Source organism: Felis catus, chromosome D2 (genome assembly GCF_018350175.1).
Source record: "Felis catus isolate Fca126 chromosome D2, F.catus_Fca126_mat1.0, whole genome shotgun sequence".
NCBI classification, from domain to species: Eukaryota; Metazoa; Chordata; class Mammalia; order Carnivora; family Felidae; genus Felis; species Felis catus.
The window spans coordinates 43,451,558-43,474,443 of record NC_058378.1 but is presented as its reverse complement, the minus strand read 5'-3'; the positions used below and the strand labels follow the sequence as shown (position 1 = coordinate 43,474,443).

Here is a 22,886-nt window from a genome sequence, read left to right as displayed (position 1 = left end):
GTTACCATTTCCCATTCCAGTCTCTGTCTGTTTGGCACTTTCCTCTAGGAACACAGAAAGCCACACCTCAGAAAAGTCTTCTTCACTGCAGCGATCACAAGGAAGGCTTTAGTGGAGTCTCTCACATGTGCATTGGCATCACCTTCTATCATAAAAAGGTAATTGTTATAATTCCATATGTGGGTATCTTCTAGAGATCCCTTGGGCAAATGCCCGTCAGTTCTAAAACCTCTGACTCTCATCATATCTTTCCAATAAAAAAGGGCAAAATTCGGCTTTGGAAAAAATAGAAACCATGTTATGTCTGTTAACTATCTTCTCAAGTAAATCACCTCAAGATATGTGTGTTTCTTTTTTTTCCAGAAGATGTTTGATATTATTTCTACAAACATAACATGTCATGCTTGCAAAATTCACATTATAAATGTCTGCTTAAAGGTGTGCCAACATCTTGTTTAATATTTCTATGAAAGAACAGAAAGAAGGAGATGCACCTTGAATCTGCCTCAAGTGAATCTTGGAGTTTTGATTTCACATCATTGCTGCCAATCATTTCTGCTCCAGAGAAAACTATTAAAGGAGTTGGGAAAATCCCACTGTTGAAGCTTTCTATGCTTATAGCCAAACTTTCTATTTTGACTCTTCCTAAAAGACAAATATTTGAAACAGAGGAACCTTGCAAGTATTGGGAAAACTGAACCTGATGTTGGGTTATCAGAAATGGTAGTAATACTGATTGGATTGAAGAATGTAAAAGAAATCGTATAAGCTCTGAACTACACTCTAATCTCTTCCTCTCATAAGGCCATCTCACTGTTTATTGCACACAAAGAAAAATTAGACCAAGGCTAAGAACTGGAGCCTTCCCTGATTTGAGCAAATATCTAAAAGAAGGAATAAATTCTAGGTCCTAAAAGAATCATGGGGCTTGGCACTCTGGAACCTGAGGACAAGCCTCATATTTCCCCACCTATTTGACAACCTGCAAATATCTTAGCTTTCTGAGACTTTCTACATATAAATTTTCATACTGGCCCCTTACACAACAAAAAATGGTAAAATAAGAAACAAATACATGTGAACAATGCTCAGATGAGCTCAAGCATCTCCTGAGAGTTTCATTAGCCATCCCTGTGTTCAGATTGATTTATGGGCCTCAGGTCCATCATTTCCTCACCATTAGCCATCATGAGACCATTATGACTCCCCACAGTCCCTCAGCTTTCTGCTTCCAGGGAGGAGGTGTAATCTTGCCCAGCTGTGTTGAGCTAGTTTTCACTACCACTAATTTTCTGACAGAATCTATGAGTAATGTCACATTTCATGCTGTTCCAATAAAAACATTTGCTTCTTGGCAGGGCTAGTAAAGAGCTTGATGGAGAAACTATAGAAAGTCCCCAAGGGGGCAAAAGGTGACTGAAAGACTTTGTCATGAGAAAAATTGAGTAGCTGTCTAGGCTGACACAGCAGATCAAAACAAAGAAAAAAGGAATGAGGTAATCAGGTCATGACCCAAAGACTTCTAGACATTTATTCATTTCCACAACAATATATTGTGAACACCTACAATGTGCCAGACACTGTGCAAATAGAATTGTCATGTCTCTTGGACACAATCCCTCGGAGCCAGAAGGTCTGGGATCTGCTCCATGTTTCCACTTGAAAGCAATTGAGCCATGCAGCCTGATAAAAATTGCTTAACTTTGTGAAGTCCCTGGTTTCTAATCTTCTAATCTACACAATAGTCATTTATTTCATAATATATCTATGTAACCATTATAAAGTATAGTCTACATAATAAAAAGTCTTAACTTATTGATAGAAATTCATGGAGAATGGCATTATAATTGGAGACATTTAGAAAAACATATATATGGTGGGGGGGTGGAGAGGGAGAGGGAGAGGGAGAGAAACAGAGAGACAGAGACAGAGAGAGAGAGAGAGAGGATGGACTCTTAAGAGGAGAACATTTTCCTAAGTACACACACATCTATCCTCTCTAGGAGAAAGGCAGGTCCTCACAGCATTCAGCTAACAAACCAGTGTCATCTCCACACTTCCATACTCATGAAGAACCAAACACAAAAGTCAACTGGACACTAGTCAGAGTAATGAGATTACCCAGTTCTCTAGGGAGTAATTTTAAGTGTTATACTCAGTTGATAGTGAGACATCAGGAAATGTGCCTGAAGAATAGCCTCCAGAAGAAGGCACTATCAACAATAGAAGTCTCTTTGACCATCCCGTCAGTTTCTCTCTATTTACAGTCTCTGAGAATATTTGAATATGTTGACGCTTCACTGAAGTAACATTCCCCCTCTCTGCATTAGCCTCCATATGTTAATACTGCTGCTTTGAGACCTCAGACTCCATTTATATGAAAGTTGAAGGAACATCGGATAAAATCACCACAGTGCTTACCTAGTATACTTCATACAGGTAGCCCCACATTCCTTCATAGACCCCATTAGTTGAGACTCAAGGTAGAAATGGGATGCCTAGAACTCTAATTCCTCAATCCTCAAATGGATACATGAGGTAATCTACCTTTGGTAAATACCAAGAATACATACCACCGTGCAATGCCCCCTGTAGCTATTGACTAGAGCTCTGTTCCCAAGTCTCCAGTTTGCTCTCCCATCATGCTTCTAGATCTATATGACCTTCATTGTCCCTCTAATTCGTGGCCTGGCCAAAAACTGTCCAAGGAGCTTGCTTAATGTTCCCTTTTCCCTGAGCCCCGTTCTGGTCATTTCTCAATGTTGGTTGTGGGTTCCTTTTGAGAGGGAGGCATCCCCAGACCCGTTTCTTAGGTATACAAGAATATCCTTGATAAAGAGTAAATAGAAAAATATTTTCAGAATGAGTAGATCTAAAAATTAAGAGAGGAATAGTGGAGTCTCTCCAGCCCAGTTCCCCCAGCCATCTTCCACCAAAGCCCCTCTGTGAGCTCAAGAACTTCATCCTGTTCCTGAGATCATGTTATAACTCTCTTAGGAATGAAGGATAAATGAAGGATGAAATAAAATGAAGAATGAAGGGAAAAATGGGGCGAAGGTGGTCAAATGTACGAACTTGTCGTTATCAGATAAATAATTCCTAGTGATGTAATGTCCAAGGTAGTGACTATAGTTAACAACACTTTATTGTGTATTGGAAAGTTGCTAAGAGGGTAGATCATTAAAGTTCTCATCATAAGAAAAAAATGTTTGTAACTATGTGTGGTGATGGATGCAAACTAAACTTACTGAAGTAATCATTTCGCAATATATACATAGACCAAATTACTGTTTCACACTTAAAATTATTACAATGTTATATGTCAGCTATAACTCAGTTTTAAAAAAAAGAATGAGAGTCGGAAATGATGGTATTTTAACTTTCCCCTTAAAATTTTCTACTGGGGCACCTGGTTGGTTAAGCATCTAACCTTTGATTTCAGCTCTGGTCATGATCTCATGGTCTGTGAGTTCGAGCTGAACTCGAACAGCAGCACATAGCCTGCTTGGGATCCTCTCTCTCCCTCTTTCTCTGTCCCTCTCCTGCACTCTCTCTCTCTCCCCTTCTCTCTCAGTAAATAAATAAACCTTAAAAAATTCTACTAATATTATCTACCTATGTCTCACCTCAGCATCCCACTTTTGCAAAGGGGAGGACTGATCATCATTTCTCCCCAGGGGATAATTAGAATTTAAAACGGAGAGAATTCAGATTGCTTTGGAACACTCCGTGTAGGGCAGGATATGTGAGCAGTGTTTTTGGTAACAGGCACTCACTGAGCCATCACAGCTGGTTTGGCTAGCTGGGTCCATTTTGATTTGTGAGGGCGAGTGAAGCCAAGGTAGAATTACTTACATATTATCTTGTTCTGTCCAATATTCCTGCCACCCTGCTCTGTACTTCCAATATGCACACACTTGTTTTCCTGACAAGATTTCACTTGTTTTTCAAAAAATCTACTGAGACATGGCCTGAATTTGCAGAGCTCCTGCTTGCTCATGGTTTGCAATTATTAACTTCTTCCCATGGTTCAGCACTGCACACTCAACCTTCACCCCTCCAAACCTCCCACTAACTACCCCCCTCCCAGATCTGTCAGCTTCCTTCCACTTCTCCAGGCCTACAGTGACCTAAACAACATATACCAGTGTGCCAGTCTTTCCTGAGACCCAGTAATGACATGGGTTCTCAGCCTCCTTGACTCCATGACCTTATCATGGCAGTATGATGTTCTTCGTGGCCATGATATTGACAAGGAAACAGTGTTTATGAAAGAAATTATCATTTTTAACCTCCATTTTATGTTCATCTCCAAAGGACCAAAGAACCATCTCCAAAGGACCATGTACTCTTTGGTACAGGAGGACCAAAGAATAAGTTAATTATTATCTAGTCAGGAATGAAACCCCACAAAGGACAAAGCCTTAGCCAAAAGACTGCCACTGGCAACACTGATTTGTTCTCATCCACATTAACTGTAGATTTTTAAGAGTGGTAACAGGTACACAGGTAACTAATGTATAGAGCTTGTTTGATGAATCTTCATACTTGCTACGTTTTCTGGACAACTGCACACTGATATGGTATGGAATATTCTTTATTTCTTTGGCTCAGATAGTTTTGTTGAGCCTGGTGTGAATGCACACATCTGGAGTTCCCATCTCCTTTATGGCAAATTTCCAGATCTCTTTGTGCCTAAGGGGCACACTTCTTGAAACTCACTTCATGGATGTGCTTGGGAATATTGATGGTGGATTCTCTGGTCACTACTTCATTGATTGCAGAAGGGCCCTTCTTCTTACCACACTTCTTTGTGGGAACCACTCTGCTGGGCCCTGGTTAGAAAGGAAGAGGGTACATCATTTTATAATGCCTTTCACTGTCTCTGGTGATTTTCTTTGCTTTGAACTCTGCTTTATCTGATACAGTATAGCCACTCCTGCTTTCTTTTGATTTATGTTTGTATGATATATCTTTTTCTATCCTCCGATTTTCAACCTGCCTATATCACTGTATTTGAAGTGAGTTTCTTTGTAGATAGCATATAGTTGATTCATGTTTTTAATCCACTGTGCAAAATTATGTTTTAATTGGGTATTCACATAATTTGCAGTTAATGTAATTATTGATTTCTTAGGACTTAAGTCTACCCTTTTATTTTATTTTAATTTTTTGTTTGTTTATTTTATTTGTTCTCTCTCTGCTTTTCATTTCTGTTTTCTTCTGTGGTCACTTGAACATTTTTAGAATTCTATTTTGATTGGTCTTTAGTGTGCTTGAGTATATATTTTGTTCAATTCCTTTTAGGGATATTCTAGATAATTCTAGTATTACTAATATTACTCTAGTGTGTGTGTGTGTGTGTGGTGTGTGTGTGTGTAGACATATATATGTGTGTGGGTTTATACACTTATATTTGGATCAATGATTATTGACCCCAAGTTCGAACTGTTCAGTCTCCTTCCTGGGTTGCCTTCTGATGTGTTGGCTAAGTGTATCTTGTCATTGGAATTTATACCTAGGCTGTGACAGTCTTCCCACCTGCTCCCTCACACACACCTTTGAACAACCCCTCTTCACGAGTAATGCACACATCTCTCCTCTTGATGTTTCACTTCTTTAAAAGTACAATTTGAAGTGTTTTAATCTTAGTTCCTTCATGAATCTGATTCCAGCAAACTTGATATTTTCATAGGAACCGGTTCCATTCCCCAGTGAAATGAAAGTCTCCTTACTTTGAAGTTGCAGTAAACTTTTTGTCTCCTTAGAAGTCCCCTCACCTCTTTGCTTCTGCATTTGCCTCTGACTTATCAAACTCCAAAGAACTACAAGTAAGTCACAATTGAATGCATATTAACTTGGGTAACCCTGAAGCAAAAATAGCACCAAATGCATGAATAATTCTGGTTAGTCAATAAATGGAAAGCCAGGTAGGAAGTAGAGTGGGAGAACTCTAGGTGGTTTAGAGGGAAAAGAGGTTTCAGGTGACATAAGGAGAATTCTAGAAAAGTGATTCAGTGAACAGAGGGATTGTGTGAATTCATGTTAGAGGTCATTTCATTTCTAAACCAATACATTTTCACAATTTGACTGTTGATTTTGACTTGAACATAGACAATATTTGGAAAGGCAAATATCAGAGGAATGTGATTTAATTGTTCGTCAGATTAGGCCAGTCTCCAAAATGTCATTTGCTGCTCTATCCTGCCAACTAGATCTAGTTTCACACTCAGAGGACTTTAATGTCAAGGCCTAGGAAGATGGGCATCTCCCAAGATCTGAAGTGGCTCAAAGGGGATTTTCTCCTGGACATATGAACTTCATTAGGTTGCCTGGTTCTCTGTAGTTCTCGAATACAGATATCATGTGGGCTATTTGTCTTTCTGCTTCTTCTAGCCTCAGTCTCAGTGAAAAATCAAACAGATAAATAAATAAAGGTTTGAGTTGAATTTCAGCAGCATTTCCGGAGAAATCTTTCAGAATTTATTTGATACTGGCTGTGTTTATAATGTAACCTGTCATTTTTTTTTCCTTCTCCTGTTTAGTTTCCAGGTAATCTTAGAGTTAAGTGTTGTCCTAGGGACTTAAAACCACCCCTACTCTTCATGTATAAATCACAGCCACAAGATCCCTCACTCTTCTGTTCCTCCTGCCCTGTAACAAGCTAAGAATGGGAAGAGATGCAATTTTCAGACTCTTTCATGCTGTGACACATCAGCTGAAAATGACATCCAGAGAAAGGTTGTGTTCCGTTCATAATAAATGTGTTAGAAAAGGAAGATGAAGCTGCAGTCTCATGTATTGTTTGTGAAGTGTACTGAATAACTTTTCTCTATAATTTTTTAGCTTTCATTTGAATGTTTCTCTTTGATTAGCTCTACTGAGCAAAGAAAGCTGGAACACTTAAAGCCAAGTTAATGCAAAATGTTTAAGCAATGTTGCTAGGGGCCAGTGTCCTGAAGATATTGATCAAGTCATCACCACCAAGTATTCTTCCAGCACTGAGGCAGCAGCTTTGACTTTGGACATTTACAAGAAGCATTTCTGATGTGGCCCCTTCCACCTGATAGGTTAAAGTCCAAGAGTTACAGTACTGGCATTATAACAATAAAATAGCGGAAATGTTAACTTGTTACATATGAATACAAGAGGAAGATAGATAGATGATAGATAGATAGATAGATAGATAGATAGATAGATAGATAGATAATAGATAGATGATAGATAGGTATGTAGATAGATGATAGATAGATAGATGATAGATAAATAGGCTGAACTTAGGTAGAATACATTCAAGTAACAAATATATTGTCAGTACACTCAATAAAATCTTGCAGAGTATGCAAAATGCAGGCCCATACTGATAAATAAGTAAAGAAGCCTTGAGCTGAATTTGCAGACCTAAAAACAGGTAGTTTTCATGCTTATCTTGACTAGTTCAGCAAGAATCCATGGAAGAACTATTTCAGGATTTTCTTTCAAGCATTGTAATACCATGGAAGACCTGTTTGGGATAAGTTGCCAAGTCAGAAGAGCATTACATGAATTCATTTATGAGATGTCAAAGGGTCGAGCTGAATTGTGGTTTAAGAGACATGCAGGATTAGGTGAAGATCTAACTCTGGGTCATAAAGGTACAGGACTCAATGGATTTCCAGACAATATGGTTAAAAATTTTGGAAAGCAACCCCAAAACAGGCTATTTTATGTCAGAAGAAGTTTTGAGACATAGCTCATCTAGCTCATGCCATTTAGAATGTCTAATTCTGGCTACTTCCAGAGCCCATCCTTCACAGAATGAAGGCACAGGAAGCTGAGTCTCTGGTTTACTGAGTTATTCATGATCTGACAAGCTTAGACGGACTTGCTTAGAAGACCAGAATCAGGGTCTAGGACTCTCCAAATCCAGGTGTTAAGCATTGGAATATCATTCAAGTCATCATGGTCAGCTCAGAATCTTTAGAATCACCATGGTGAAGACAAAGGATTTGATGTCTGAAGTCTAAATTCTAATCTCATTTCTGTGATTATCAGATGCACGCCCTGGGAGAACTCATTCCACATATATGCCTTGGTGTCTTAATCTAGGTAATGTGGAGTTTGTTCTACATTATTAGCATTTCATACACAGTCTTCCAAAAACTGTTCAGTGGCTTGTGGTAGATTACACTCAAAGATGGCCACGACAATTGCTCCTCCCATTCCATGTGCCCTTTTGCAATGCAAGTGTCTGTACTCCCATCAAGAGTGGACATTAATTTATATGGCCCTTGAATATTGCCCAGCCTTGTGACTTGCTTTGTTTAATATTCTACAACAGATGTGATATTGTTTGTCTTTCAAGTCTAGGCCTTTAGAAGCCTTAGCTCTAGTGAAACATTGCCTGAGCCCACCTTGTAAGAAAGCCTTTAGGGTGACAAAAAACACATTGAAGAGAGTGAGGGACCCCAGGACCAACTGCCGGGCCACCCTGTGCCTGCCAATATGGAAATCCACAGAATTGTAAAAAATAACCCATAATTGTTTTAAGCCACTAAATTTTGGAGGGACTCATCAGGCAGCAATAGATAACTGAAATGGTATTCAATAGAAATGTGATTTTTACTATCAAATAAGTTTAGGCGAAGATCAACTGAACAATGTAAATAGGTTTCTCAGGCTGGGATGTCAGAGCTTTTAATATGCTAACATTGATTTAAAATGCCAAATTGTGAGAGAGATTTGTATGCCGTGTCTGCCAGACTTATTTAATCACAGAATATTGTTTTTTCCTAGAAAACTGTTTAATCACTTGTGAATCAGTTTGAGAAACGCTGATGTAGTTGAATTCCAAAGGCCCTGCCAGCTCTAACATTCTAAAAAATCTGCAAATGAAGCAAGGAGTGTTTGGATCACTATTTCTTCTTGATTATCTTGATGAGAAGAAAACTCATTCTATAGTTGGTTGCTACCAAATTTCATTATTCACTTCTACTGAAACCATTTTTTAATCAATTAACAGAAGAAAGCAGTATCGGAATTATTAATGAGCAATTAAATAGAGATTAAAGAGCTATTAACCTGCAGCTTGGTGGTGGAGACTTGGCTGTCAGGTGGTGTGGGAGCCTGATGGATGTAGACCCATGAGAGACTGTCACAATGATGAAACAAGCAAAGAGCAGGCTAATAGATTTATCTATTTCTTCTTGGCAGATTGTAATAGGATATGAAATTGTCCTGCTGATCTAGGGATCTATAGAAAGCTCTTCATAAAAAGAATGTGATTAGAACAAGAACTGTACTCTGTAAACTCCATATGCTCATAGACCAGTCACTTGATTAAAGTATGTGGATCTGATGCTTGTGTGCACATATGTGTGACAGCAGGTATATGGGTGAGTGTGTTTGTAAGGAATGTCTTTCATATTGATTAAATGTGGCCTCTCTGTGTATAGTTATGTTTATCAGGGTGTTTCTGACTTGGTCTATGTATGTTTGTGTGGATGTCTGTCTATGCATTTTCTTGTGTATTCATGTGGTTTTGTCTGTGGAGACAAACATGCATGCACACACATATGCCTGGGCAGGATGTAACTGATAATGACCAATGGTTTTCCGCACCTAGAGGACATAATGCAAGGTGGCAGAAATATTCCATGGCCAGAGGGAAGGGAAAGGGGCCATCATGGCACATAGATTTGTTGAGGCCAGTATACTGCTTAAGTGGCTCCACTGAGGGGAAGCATTGCCTTTGTCTGGGGGCAAGTGAACTGGTCCCCTGTTTTGGCCAGTTTATCCTCCATCGTGGTGAGAAAGATCATAGCAACAGCAAATACAAATGGACCAATAAGGAAATGCAGGCCTGGGAATCAGATCAGCAAATTCAATCAACTCCTGGCTCTGAAGGGTCCAATATCTCCTTTGAGATAGAAAATTGAGAACTATACATAAAGTGTTTTTATGGCTTAAATGGAAAGAGAAAATTCATCCATTTTCTCCCTGCTTAATATTTGCCCCAGGAAAATTATTACTCATGTGGTTTCTTGTTGTTGTTGTTGTTGTTGTTGTTGTTGTTGTTGTTGTTGTTTGATAAGTCAACCCAGTCCAAACTCATTTGGGTTGCTTTCATTCAGTAATTTCTAAACTCTGGAATTTACAATGTGGCATGGAGGTTCTCACTCCGAAGTAGTTTGCGGAATTTATTGAGTAGTGTTAAACCCTCCATTTGCATTTTACATGCACTGTCTTACTTAATTTTTATAACTGAATTAGTTATAAATTTTTATCATTGAATTAGTAGTATTTTTAAGCCCATTACATAGGAGGCAAGTAGAATATGGAATATTTTGGAAGCTTAGCCATGGCCACACATCTGTGCAAACTTCAACTCATAGCTATGATGGCTTGACCCCAAAACTCTGCTTGTGATAACTGTATGACACTGGTTCTTTTAAAAGGAAAAGGGTCCAAGTGTTTTACCCATCATGTCCAACCCCTTAGGTCATGGGCAAGGAAGAACTTTAGTTTTGTTCCCTGGGGCTGGTGAAAAATCTTCTTGCTTCATTCCATCATTCCTGTTTCCCAAGAGCATTTTGAGAAAAACTGTGGGTACCTAATATGCACTCCTGGAAGTAAGGAGAGGTGGTCTCCCTGGCCTGAGTGGTTCCCTGAACCCTGCTTCAAGCTCATCTACCAGGGAAAGAGAAGACGCCTTGCTCCACGAGCAATGACTAGGATGAGTCTGGAAAAGAGCAACAGGGAGCAGGTCATTATCATTGTTCCATGACCCCAAGCAACAGTGTGTTGAGTCCTCTGGTAGCAAGGACAGTAGGTCATGACAATGACAATGACTCCATTTTAACCAAAAAAAATCACAGAAACATTCCTGCTAAGTAAACAATGTCCATGACTTTCCATGGGGCAAAGATCAGCCTCTATGATCTGAGGAACATGGAACAGGTACTACTGCATTTATCTGAGAGCCTTGACCTTGTCAAATAGACAGGTAAGTAGGCTAGAAAGGCTCCATGAGCACTGTGGGATTATCAAAAATTCACTTCTGCAGAAAGTTTGGAATTAGCCTTTAATTGTCCTTTCCCTTTTGGTTACAGAAAGTGATGAGGGGCACCTGGCTGGCTCAGTCAGTAGAGCATGCAACTCCTGATCTCAGGGTCATGAGTTCAAGCCCCACATGTGGCATAGAGTTTATTTAAAATAAAATTGAAAGAAATTGGAAACAAAAGTGATGAGATAATAAAATTTGCCTAAGCCTGTGGTTTTGAGTTCCTAGGATTCCTTCACATGAAACTGAACTCACAGCCAAATGGGGAAGTGCATTATTGGGTTAACTTTCAAGGGAGAAAAGAAAGGTGCCAGTGTGTATCAAACACCTATTTCATGCTAATTACTATGATTTGATCTCCATACATGTTACCTTACTTAATGCTCATAACAGACCTAGGTGGTAGATATGATCACCTCTAATGTACAATTGAAGCTCCAAGGCGTTAAGAAAACTTCCCAGTGCATTACAGCTGGTCTGAGGCAAAACCTGACACCAACATCAGATTATTCTTTTTTTCCCATTCTACATCTGCCTAATCTAAGTTATTGTTCAAAGAAATGCTTTGTAAAGAGGAGATTTCCCCCAAACACATACATGCCCACTACCTCACTACCAATTTGAAATTGGTAGAAGGCATGCTCAGGAGTAAGAGTTAGTCAAACAGGCTGGTCCAGTGTTCCTACTTTTGTGGGAAAAGCGAAATGACCCAAACCAGAACCAGGCTGCAGAAAATCCTCCTGTTTTTGTAAGGGGAAGGTCTTATCTTCTGCATCTGGTGAGTAAGATAAGATTCGTGACTACTTTCAGCCATTGCTTTGGTATAGCCAAGGAGGAGCCAGGAAGGATCTTCAGAGAAAGCGTGTCTATGCAGCAAGCCTCTGAAGTATGCCTTCAAATGTCGATTCTTGGACTGAGACAACAGCTACTCTGGTTTATCCACATAAGGGACAATCAGGTCATGAAAGTAGGAGCCATGGGGCATTGGGAATTAGAGCTTCAGCTGGACACCAAGACTGTTGTCTCTGGCATTTCCCTATACATACATTCTGCCCCCATGATGGGGGCAGCGTCAGGACAGTGATCAAGTATTCAGACATCTAGATTCTAGCATCTCTCTCACCACAGATCTATAATCCTGCTTTACACAGGAAGAAATTGAGGGTTCTGAGAGTAAGTAAAGCATGAAACCACTAAGTGATTGCACCAGCATTTTGCCCAGTCCGAATCCAAAGTCCATCATCTTTCTCACCACCCCCTCCACTTCAGTACAGGAAGCTGTTTGAGAAGGGCCTGTCAACAGGTTACCATTACTACTCTAAGACATGAACTGAACCATTATGTTCAGGGCTGACCCTGTGTTTGCACAGGGCAGGATACAAAATTAAGTATTGTCTCTGCCCTCCAGCAGCTCCCTATCTATTCCTACCGCTAGAGTAAAAAGCAAACCATGAGAAGGGGTATAATAAAGACTACTGCAGAGATTTATGAGCATGAAATGTATATTCTCCTGGGAAGCATAAAAGAACATTTTACTGTTAAAGCTGGTCTCTGAAGGCAGGGAAACTTCAGGAAATGGCAACATGTGGGACCTTTCAAGCAGGGAGAACAATATGAACCATGAAAGGGCTGGAAACCTGAAGGACACATTCAAGGATGAACAAGTTTTGGGGGGCCACAGCAGCAGAGGAAAAATAATGAGAATGGAGAGGAGTCGAGACAAGAAAAATAGCTTTGAATTTGAAATCACCATTAGCTGACTGTAGAGAGGCTTACATTCCAAGTAGTCTTAGAGTGTATTCTTTGCTTCGGACTATGATATTTGCATAAAAGGGAGTCTCAAAAGTTCCTCAGGGAGGTTTGGAAATCTTCTCTGGTGTCCACATACAGGATGGAGGACCAGAGCCTGGGAGTTCAGGCAGAAGTGCTCACTTGCTTGAGGGTGAGAATAATGGGTCTGCTTCTAATTATCTTGCTCTGATCTTTATGTTTTTCTGACACCTTGTGAGATAGAAGCCCAAAGCCCCAGTGTGTGTCTTTTACAGGCAATGGTCCACAGCTGGGAGGTAGTGAATTTGCTAACCATCCCAATTAAATATTTAGGACAGGATTATTGGGAAATGTGTCAGAATTTAAAATATACAGTTGCACAAAGATATCTCTATGCATTCCAAGCGACAGTGAGGAATCAACAGAGGGCTCCTAAGGTAATGACTCTAGCAAAGCAAAAGGGACTGATTCTCTCCTCTCTCAGAATCCTAGAGAGAGAATCTTGATCATGGAATTCATTTTGAAGAAAGGAACACAACCATCAGGGCAGTGCCCAACTGGGGAAAAGCTCTGAAAAGAAAAGAAGCTCTGGGATCTATCTCACGGAGGTTCATGTACTGGCACTCATGGTCTACACAACCCGTTCCAATGCCAGGAGAACAGTTTTGAGTTTCAGATCTAACTGGTTCTAGTTAATTCCTAGGCAGGGCTGGTTGTCTGTTCAGAGACTCCTTCCCACTAGGAGGTAGACCAGGAATGGGTTGACTGTGGACCCAGAAGACAGGCAGTCTTCAAACCAGACATTCCTAGTGTGCCCAAGCCTGATTTGTGCCTAGTATTGGCTGAGCCTGGACACCTGCCATGCACATTTGTACAAGTCTCCTGGTCCTGGCGTCTACTGTTCTCCCCATCCCTCCAACCTACATGGAAGACATTCTGGGTCCATTTGCCCCCGACAGAAGCAGATTTAGTGGAGCCACGTTTTATACCTTTTTACCTATTACCCTCATACTCTTAGGATCCTGATATTTTGCCATAAGTGCCAGGTTAGACCCCTTGCTCACCACCATCAACCCATGCTAGCCCAATGGATCATAAGCTTTTAAAAATAATGTATGTTAGGCTACAGTCTTTCCCAGTGGGTCTTGTTCTACCTTAGGATTTCATCCTACTCCTAACCCATTAGACCATTCATCATGCCACACCACCCCCAAACTTAAAGTCATTTGGAGGCAGTGTGATCTTGGGTAAGTTAATAAACTGCTCCCTGTCCTAGTTTATGGATAAGTATGGATAAATTATAACTCCTTCAGAGAACTGTCAGGATAATAGTATCAAGTCTATGAAACTGTTGAACACAATGCTGACCTACCACCAGCCATCCTCAGATAATGAAGGACAGCATGGAGAATGGCACTTCTAGGGGAGACGATCAGAATGTGTGGAAGAGAGTGGAAAATATGAGGGCTATTTTTTTTTCTTTTCAATATCTACCTCCTTACAAAATACTGAGCTTCAAGACTCCAGAGTGTGACCCACTATAGAGACTGTGTAGCCCAAGGTGGCCCACACCAGCTCAGCAGCTCACCTAACTCTGGATGGAGGGTGATAGTCTCTTTTACAGCTGCTTTTCATCCTTCCTGACACTACCTATCTCTGGAGAAAACCTGCTAAAAGTTAGGGTAGGAACTGTGCTCGTAAACCCAGGTGTCTTAATAATTTAGGCTGTATCAGGTGTCCCTTCTATCTGCTCCCATAATGCCCTACACTTGCTTCATCATAGGATTTGCACTGCTGCGCGAGATTCTTATGGTCTGTATCCCTGCAAGACTGGGATCTCCACGAGGGCAGAGAACATGTTGTCTGCCCTGCTGCACTATGTGGGAGAGAGCCTGGCACACAGTGGGGCTCACTGATCCCTTGTAGAAATGAAAGCATGACTGAATTAAAGCAAAGGGCCCAAGGGATTCCACAGGCAGGAGAATCAAAAACAGATGGAGGACAGAGTAACTACAAAGGCAATAATACAGCATCTGATGTCTTACCTCCAAGTTCCCAGAGAGCTGGTTAGGGTTTAGAGTAGACATGTTTTCTCAGTGTTTTCCACCAGGAAACTCTGAAGCCTTATTTTTACCCTCCCACAGTACCTGGGGAGCCACGGGTCTTGCCCAAATAACCTCAGGTCTGCCTCTGCTCCATTTCTTTGCTCTGGATAAGCATTAGCAAGATATTTTAACCTCAGCCTCATTCCTGTGAAATGCAGCTAAGGGCACTCCTGTGTGCAGCCCCATGACCCTTGGCGGTAAAATTATGTAAGGCCTGGTGTGCAGATGAAGATAGAGACAGATAACAAGTAGTACTAAGAAGAGAGCACACATTGTATTCTTCTCCATCTGCCTGAATTCATTTTTAATAAAGCAAACAATGAATGTTTGAGTTTCCTCCTAAAATATTTTGACTAGCAATTGCATGAGTGGGAAGGTTTTAACCAGGCTGTCTCCCAAAGAGTAAGTAAAGAAAACGAAGTGAAACACGCTAATTTTGGAGAAAATTAAATTACAACATGGCTGACATCAAGCAATCGGGTAACATGTTATCGTGTAAGAGAGGGGAAATAGTTTCCCAAACTTGTACTATAAGGAGCCTACTCTACTACCCTAGGATTTGGCCCTATGTGATAGTCTGGGGTGCTAGATTGTACCCTGTAGAATAAGAGGTGTTTCGTTGACATCTTCACATAGCAAGACCAAGTGACTCCAAACCCAGAAAGCTCTGAACACACTGGACCTCAGCCTTACTTTCTCCCTCACTCAGCTGATCTGCACTGAACTTCTTCATTCCAAAAAGTCCTCAAATTCATTAGCAGTCCTCTGTGTCTGCTTCTATGCTCATTCCAGTCCTTTCCTTGTGCCTCATTGTATAAGGTACAAGATAGAGCTTTTTCTTTACCCCAAGCCTAGAGCTTAAAGAATCTGAGGACCCCTGTGGGTTCTGACTGCTGGAGGGAACACACTGCTTTTGATGTTCATGTTTCCTCTCTTCAAGCTTGAAGGGCCATGCTTATGCTGCATGTGGTTCAATGCATTCCATGCTCTTCCTGAGCAAAGCAGGATATTGTCCTTTAAAGTTCTTTTGTTCTGTGTGAAGGTTTCAGTTAATATATGTATATAGAGGCAAGGATGCTGATCTTACAATTAATTTTTCCTCAGCTTCTCTCTGAGAATTAAAATATTAAAATGTAAACTCTTACAACAGTGTATATAACACTGGACAACTGTAAGCTTCCTCTCCCTCCAATAAGCCTTATGTTTCCACGCACTTTCCAGAAACCCCAGCACTGCTGAGTGGACAATCCCAGACAAGCATTCTGGAAAACAGATAGGTGACCCAATTGTCCCCACACTTCACCCAACAGACAGCTAACCATAAGAAATGAGCATGAGGTGGGTCATCTGGGTGGCTCAGTCGGTTAAAAGTCTGACTCTTCATCTTGACTCAGGTCATGATCTCATGGTTCGTGAGACCAAGCCCAGTGTCAGGCTCTGCATTGGCAGCATGGAGCCTGCTTGGGATTCTCTCTCCCTTTCCTTCTGCCCTTCTTTCTCTCTCTCTCTCTCTCTCTCTCTCTCTCTCTCTCTCTCTCTCTCAATAAATAAACATTAAAAAAAATGAAATGAGCATGAAGGCATCCTAGACCAGCCAATCTTTTGCCAGTCCACCCTGATGAAGGCACCTAAGGAAGATCAACAAGCATCAGGGGAGCCCAGTCCAGATCAAAAGAGGTGCTCATGCATAGGTCTGTGCTCGATACTATACACATTGTTTTAATCCACTAAGTGCCATGGTGGCTTGTTATGCAGCAACAGATAAACAATACACTAAAATTTATGACCATCTCATCTCTTGTCCTGCATCTGTGTCTGCCTCAGTTGTTCAGAGAATTCATGAGTGTGTTAACTCCAGCATGGAAGAGCCTGGGTGAACAGTTCTGCAAGTTCAGAGAGACCACTTTGGAACACAAATGGTACTGTAACACAGATTTGTTTGTTTTTTGGTCACTCTCTGTACCCCCAAATACTTGTTGAGGTTGTCATGAATACCATGTACAATCCCCTTCTCCATTTTCTTAATAAATGTGATCATTTATAATATGTTTTTTTTCCATCTATAATGTTTAGTTTCAGGAAATGTAATAGCCAGGCTGGACAAGAATAATCAGAAAGGCTTCTTGGAGGATGTGGAAAAGTACCTAAGTTCTGAAAATGGGTTAGACTTAGTTAGACATTGAAAGGAAATTTCCTGTCCAGGGAAGGGAGAATCGTGCAAAGAAAGGCATTGATTGATTCACCCAACATGATTGAGCAGCTACTCAGGGTCAAGTCCTATTCTAAGGAATATAGATAAATCAGTGAACAAAACAGACAAAAGTCCTTTAGGGGGACAGGTAGTGAGTAAATAAGTAAAATATTGTCAGATGGTGATAAGAGCTGGAGAAAAATAAAAATAGGGATTTCTAGGGGTTGGAGAGTGGGTTGCAATTTTAAATAGGGTGGTTAGAGAAGGGCTCACTCAGATGACATTTGATTTATGTCCTAAAGGAGATGAGATTGTAAGTTTTGCAGATATACAAGGAAATAGCATTCCAGGCAGAGAAAAGAGCATATGCACAGGCCCCAGTAGATGAGCACATCTGGGGTTTTCAGGGAAAAGCAAGGAAGTGAGTATAGCTGAAAAAGGTTGGTTTGGGGGTGCGGGGGTGGAAGGCAGTAGAAGATGAGGTCAGAGAGGAAATGGGAGGAGGGCTTTGAGCAAAGGAAGGTATACTATAAACTTGGTTTCAGAATAATAACACTGGCTGCTGTGTTGAGCGTAGACCTTTGGGGCGCAAGGGTGGAAAATGAGAACCCCATCAGGAGATCATTAGCATAATCTAAAAGAGAAGTGACGGTGCCTGTGCTACAACGCTAGCTGTAAAAGTGATACAGAATACAGCACTGGGAACTAAGGTAAATTTTGAAGGTAATGCTGAAAGAATCTGCTTATGTATCGGATGTACTCTGTGACATCAATAGAGGAATGAGAACAGGTCTATTGTTTCTTAATTTGCTATTTAGAAGGAGGCACAATCAGATTTAGATGAAAAGATGAGGAGTTTGGATCAGGACAGGAAAACATGGCTTGTGATGCAGTCGGGTACCACAATTTGGTCAGTGTGCCTGGGCAATGTGTCATAGGCATGAAAGCAGGGGGATGCGAGTCTAGGGAGTTTGGGTCAAGGTAATGGAAGGCTCCTGAAAGTCTGAAATAATAGAGTCAAGAATTTGAACACTTTCCTGACTCTGGGAATGGGGTCATAGAGAGCCAGGAAAATTCTTGGAAACCAGTTGTCTACTAGTGCCATTGAGATGATGGTTGTGGAGGGAGCAGATGATAAAAATCAGGGGCTACCCACTCCAATACTCACGGCAGCTGGTAAGGAAATAAATGAGGGAAGCAGGATATCAGAAAAGCAAAAGCAAAAGGTCTCTGGTAAATGCAGACTCTCAAACTCCATGGCCAGGGAACAACAGCTCAGGTGGTGACTGAGACTGCCAGCAAAGGAAGTCCGGGCCCTCTCCATAGAGGGGAGTCACTATGTACCTCCTAGGTATTGTGGCCACATATGAAAGCCGCTCCCGCATCGCCAGATCTTCCAGTAATTTTTTTTTTCATGGAAGCTAGAACTCTGGATTCTTATGTGAACTCTCTATAAATTTGGAAACCAATTTATGTAAACACAAGCACAGACGCTGTGGGCAAGCAAAATGCACCTCGAGGAAGAAGCAGCCCACGGGCCGCTTGGTTGCAGCCTCTGACACGGACGGACATTGTAGCATCCCTGCTTTCCGGGAAATCTGATTCGGACTTCTAGTCCCGTAGCCAGGCCCCTTGGGGCATCGTGCTCCTCCTTACCTTTCCTTTTCCATTAATCACCCTCAGATGATAAACAGTTGGCCCATTCCTGGGCCAAGGTCCTTGTAACTCTGATGAGATGATATGGCCCCGAGGTCCAATGACATCACCAGATCTTTCTCTTCTCTCATTAGAATTAGGGCTCCTGGCAATAAGGTTGGTAGCCTTTCCACTGACCCTCTTCACACACTATTTCCTACTGCAAGCACTGTACTTTTCTGTTGCAAAGCTTCCTGTGTGCGCAAAAGGGTGCATGGCTAGAAGTCCAGAGAATCTGAACCCCTGGGAACAGGGTTCCCCGTGTCAATGAGTATATCAGGTTCGGTGCTTTTGGGGTAGGACAACTTGGAGGCACGTTCTACACCATCCCCAGAGGTCCCAGCCAGAGTGAGCCCCAACTGCCAACAGTGGCAGCATACTCACTAACACACCCTACATTGACTTCCTGCCCTTCTTTATCTTATTTTCTCACTCCCTTACTGGTATATCCTGGCACAAGTACTCACACTGAAGTCTTTGTCCCAGGGTCTGTGGGACAAAGCAGGCTGTGCTTCCCTTCACTGGGTGGCCAGAGCAGGAGTGTTATTAGGATGAGTCCCACCGACATTTGAAAGCTCCTCAGCTGGGATTGGACCCTTAAGCATGTGGGGACTCTGTGACAAACAAGCTGATTTTTGCCCTTTCCAAGCCCGGTTTTATTGACAAATGCATAAAACTCTGCTTGAAACAAAATGTTTTTAACTCCGTTGTAAACAAGCTAATCCTTGAACAAAGCACTCCCTCTGTTCCCTCTCCCCTCAACCCCCCACACACAATTTGTTCAGGATCCTTGGTTGACCTTTTAATTGTATTTCAGGGGTGGATGGAGAGAAAAAAAATCAAAAGTCACACATCTGCATTCATACAAGCAAACGGCTACAGCTTAGGACAAAATCTGTGATCAAGAAAGGGACAGGGCTCTACCAGCTGTCTAGATAAGCCAGCAACCTTTCGAGTCCAGCAGAAGCCAACTTCTGCTCCCCAAGCATGCTCCCCAAGCACAGAGCTTTTGGGGGAATCCCTTCGGCTGGCCTAATTGAGGACTGCTTGCATCCGTTCAGCTGACTTAAGGAAAAAGAAATAGGAGACAGACAGCTTGGACAAGCAATGGACTCAACACAGCCCCGATCCTGATGTCTGGGGCTTTGTGTGTCTTTCCCCCACAGAACCAAATTTCTCCTTCATCTTTCCCTGTCTCTCTTATTATTTTTTTAAATGTTTATTTATTTTTGAGAGCACAGGTGGAGAAGGGGCAAAAGGAGAGGGGGACAGAGGATCCAAAGCAGGCGCTATGCTGACAGCAGAGAGCCTGATGTGGGGCTCTAATGCAGGACCTGCCAGATCATGACCTGAGTTGAAGTCTGACACTTAACCAACAGAGCCACCCAGGCGCCCCTATCTTATTCTTTCCCTGATGTTTAGATGTTGAATTTCTCCTAATAGTGTAGCAGGTGCAGTCAAAAGAAGGCTAGATTATTATCTAGATTGTGATGGCAACGAATGCGTGTCTTCTGTTTTCTGATGTGTCCTCAGTGCCTCACACAAGGTCTGCACATAGGAGGCACCTAATCACTAAGTGGGGAATAAGTAAGCAAGGAAATAAATAAGTCCTACGGAGTTTCAATATAAAAAGAAAAATATTATTTATAATAGCAAAACAAACTAATTGTTATAACCTTAATCATTAATACATTTAAACCAACAACACACACACACACACACACACACACACACACACACACACACCAGTTCCTGGTGCAGGAAACACACAGCAATGTTCCAGATTCCGAAGGAAGGTTTAGGCAATGTGTGTTCAGTGTAGCAGGGATATTGTTGCTCTGCACCTTTTTTTCAGCTTATTCTCCGCAGTTGTAAACAAGTTCCCAGCATTTAAAACCCATGGTAAAACCATTTTTCTCTTTGTTAACTTGTTAAGCCCCATTTGCCTCAGATTTGCTGGCTCAGTGATTGCTTAAGGCTTCTCTCATTCAGTTTTCTCACCCATAAAAGTAGTTATAATCATAATACCCACCTTACCAGGTTCTTATGAGGGTTACGCGAATTATTCCAGGAAAAATACAAAGAACAGTATCTGGCACATGGTAAACCTTGAAACCGTTAGCCATTGGATTGATCTGACTTCCGAACAATGGTAGCATGAACAAGATAACAGGAAGCTTTGTCTGCTCTAAATCCCCTCAAATTCTTTAGCCTTCCCCCAAAATGTCATGTCCCAGCATTAGGTATGACTAAAACTGGTGACAACTTTACACATTTCATAGAAACCAAACTAATAAGCATCTCTCCTCTTCTTCACTGGCCTACCCATGCTCGACCAGCACCACCTCGCCAGTTTCTATCTCAGAAATAAACTCTCAGAGAGTAAGACTGAAAGAAAAGCCAGCCCTGACACCAGCCCCCTTTGCTGTCCCTTGTGGGTCTGACAGGCTCCAGCCCTCATCCCCCGTAGCACTGGGAGAAAGCTGTTTCAAGCACCACCCTCTCAGACATACCTCTTGGCCTCAGAAGTTCCTCAGAGGACAGCCTCCAACCTCCAAATCTTGGGCTTGCAGGGCAGGCCTCTGCAAAGAAAGAGAGCTGTGAAGGAATAGATGGAAGGAAGGATGTCCAAGGCCCAGGATTCCCAACCAGTCCTTGAGAATGTACCTTCAGCCCCTATGCACACAACTGTGTGCTTCAAATGTATTGAAGCCCAGAAACAAGACTTAGGAGGCAGGTAGATTCAACACAGACCAAAGAAGTCCACTCAGTCCCTCACAGAGGATACAAATGCTTGAGTTTTGGCTTTGAGGAAACATATAGATGGGTGGGAAATGGAGAGATGTAATGAAAAGCTTTCTAAGGCTGCAACGTGCCTTTTGTGACCTGATTATCGGACGGGCTATGCTCTAACTGAAGCTTCACTTATGGCCCATACCGATGGACTCTTGTTAAAAGCAATCCCGTGTCTGCCATGTTCTGCCATGACTTTCTTGTTACAGTTCTCCGAGAGAGAAAGAGAGGGAGAGAGAAGGAGAGAGAGACACGAAATGACAGAGAGAAAGACAGACAGAGACAAAGAAACATAAAGACAGAGAAAGAGAAGTTTAGACCCGTTAGCAAGGCAGCCTGCCAAATTAAACATAGGAATAGCTACTCGGGAATTCATGCATTTAAAATTTAAATATAAACAAAAATCCAGACAGAACGAAACTTGATTCAAAGTAATTCCAAAGGGAAGTCTTGGCATTAGCCTTTAGGAGGAATGACTAAGAGGACCTGAGAGTGTAGCTGCCCATGATGCGGTTCGGTGAAACAGCCATGATAAATAAATCCTCACTGATACCTGTGTATTCATTTCCCAGGGCCGACCAAACCAAGTCACAAGCTCAGCGGCCTGAACAGAAGTGCATTGTCTCAAAGTTCTGAAGGCTGGAAATCTGAGATCAAAGTGTCGATGGAATTGATTTTTTCTAAGGACTGCGAGGAAGAATCTGTTGCCTGTGCTCTCCTTGCTTCTGGTGTTTTGTTGGCAGGCTTTGGTGTCCTTGGCTACTGCTGCATAACCACGGTCTCGGCCTCCATCTTCACATGCATTATCCTTCATGTTCATGTCTGCCTCTGTATCCAAACTCCCCCTTCTATGAGGACACCAGTCCTACTGGATTTGAACGCCCCCATTATGACCCCATCTTAGCCTGATCATCCGTAATGACCCTGTTTCCAAATATGGTCCCATTCACAGGTCCTGTGGGTTAGGACTTCAACATCGTTTTGGTAGACACAATTCAACTCATAAGAAGGTGAAGGCTTCCGTTCTTATTTTTCAACACAAAAAACTTCCTCAAGTGAGCAGAACTTTAGTTCACTTAGTTTTATTTTGCTTAGATACATTCAGTTCTTCTAGGAACTCATTTAATTGGGTACTGCACACTGAGCAAAATTTTGTGATGATTTTTTGGCAGGACAGAGTAGTCCAATCTATAGGTCAATTTAGAAACTCACCAACTTTCTCAGGTACTAGTTGCGTAGGCTGCTGTAAAAAATTACCATAAACTTGGTGGCTTAAAACAACATAAACGTA

The 22,886-nt window shown here is 41.7% G+C and overlaps 1 long non-coding RNA gene across 3 annotated transcripts in view; it reads right to left on the bottom strand.

The window, feature by feature from the left end:
• Positions 1–4,581: 4,581 nt before the first annotated feature.
• The window catches only part of LOC111557097, a 270,869-nt gene continuing 252,564 nt past the window's right edge, over positions 4,582–22,886 (bottom strand). For all 3 annotated transcript variants that reach the window (XR_006587058.1, XR_006587059.1, XR_006587057.1), the window contains 2 exons: positions 21,316–21,384; positions 4,582–4,835 (listed from right to left, as the gene is read on the bottom strand). This is a non-coding gene — a long non-coding RNA (uncharacterized LOC111557097). The remainder of the gene's footprint in view (positions 4,836–21,315; positions 21,385–22,886) is intronic.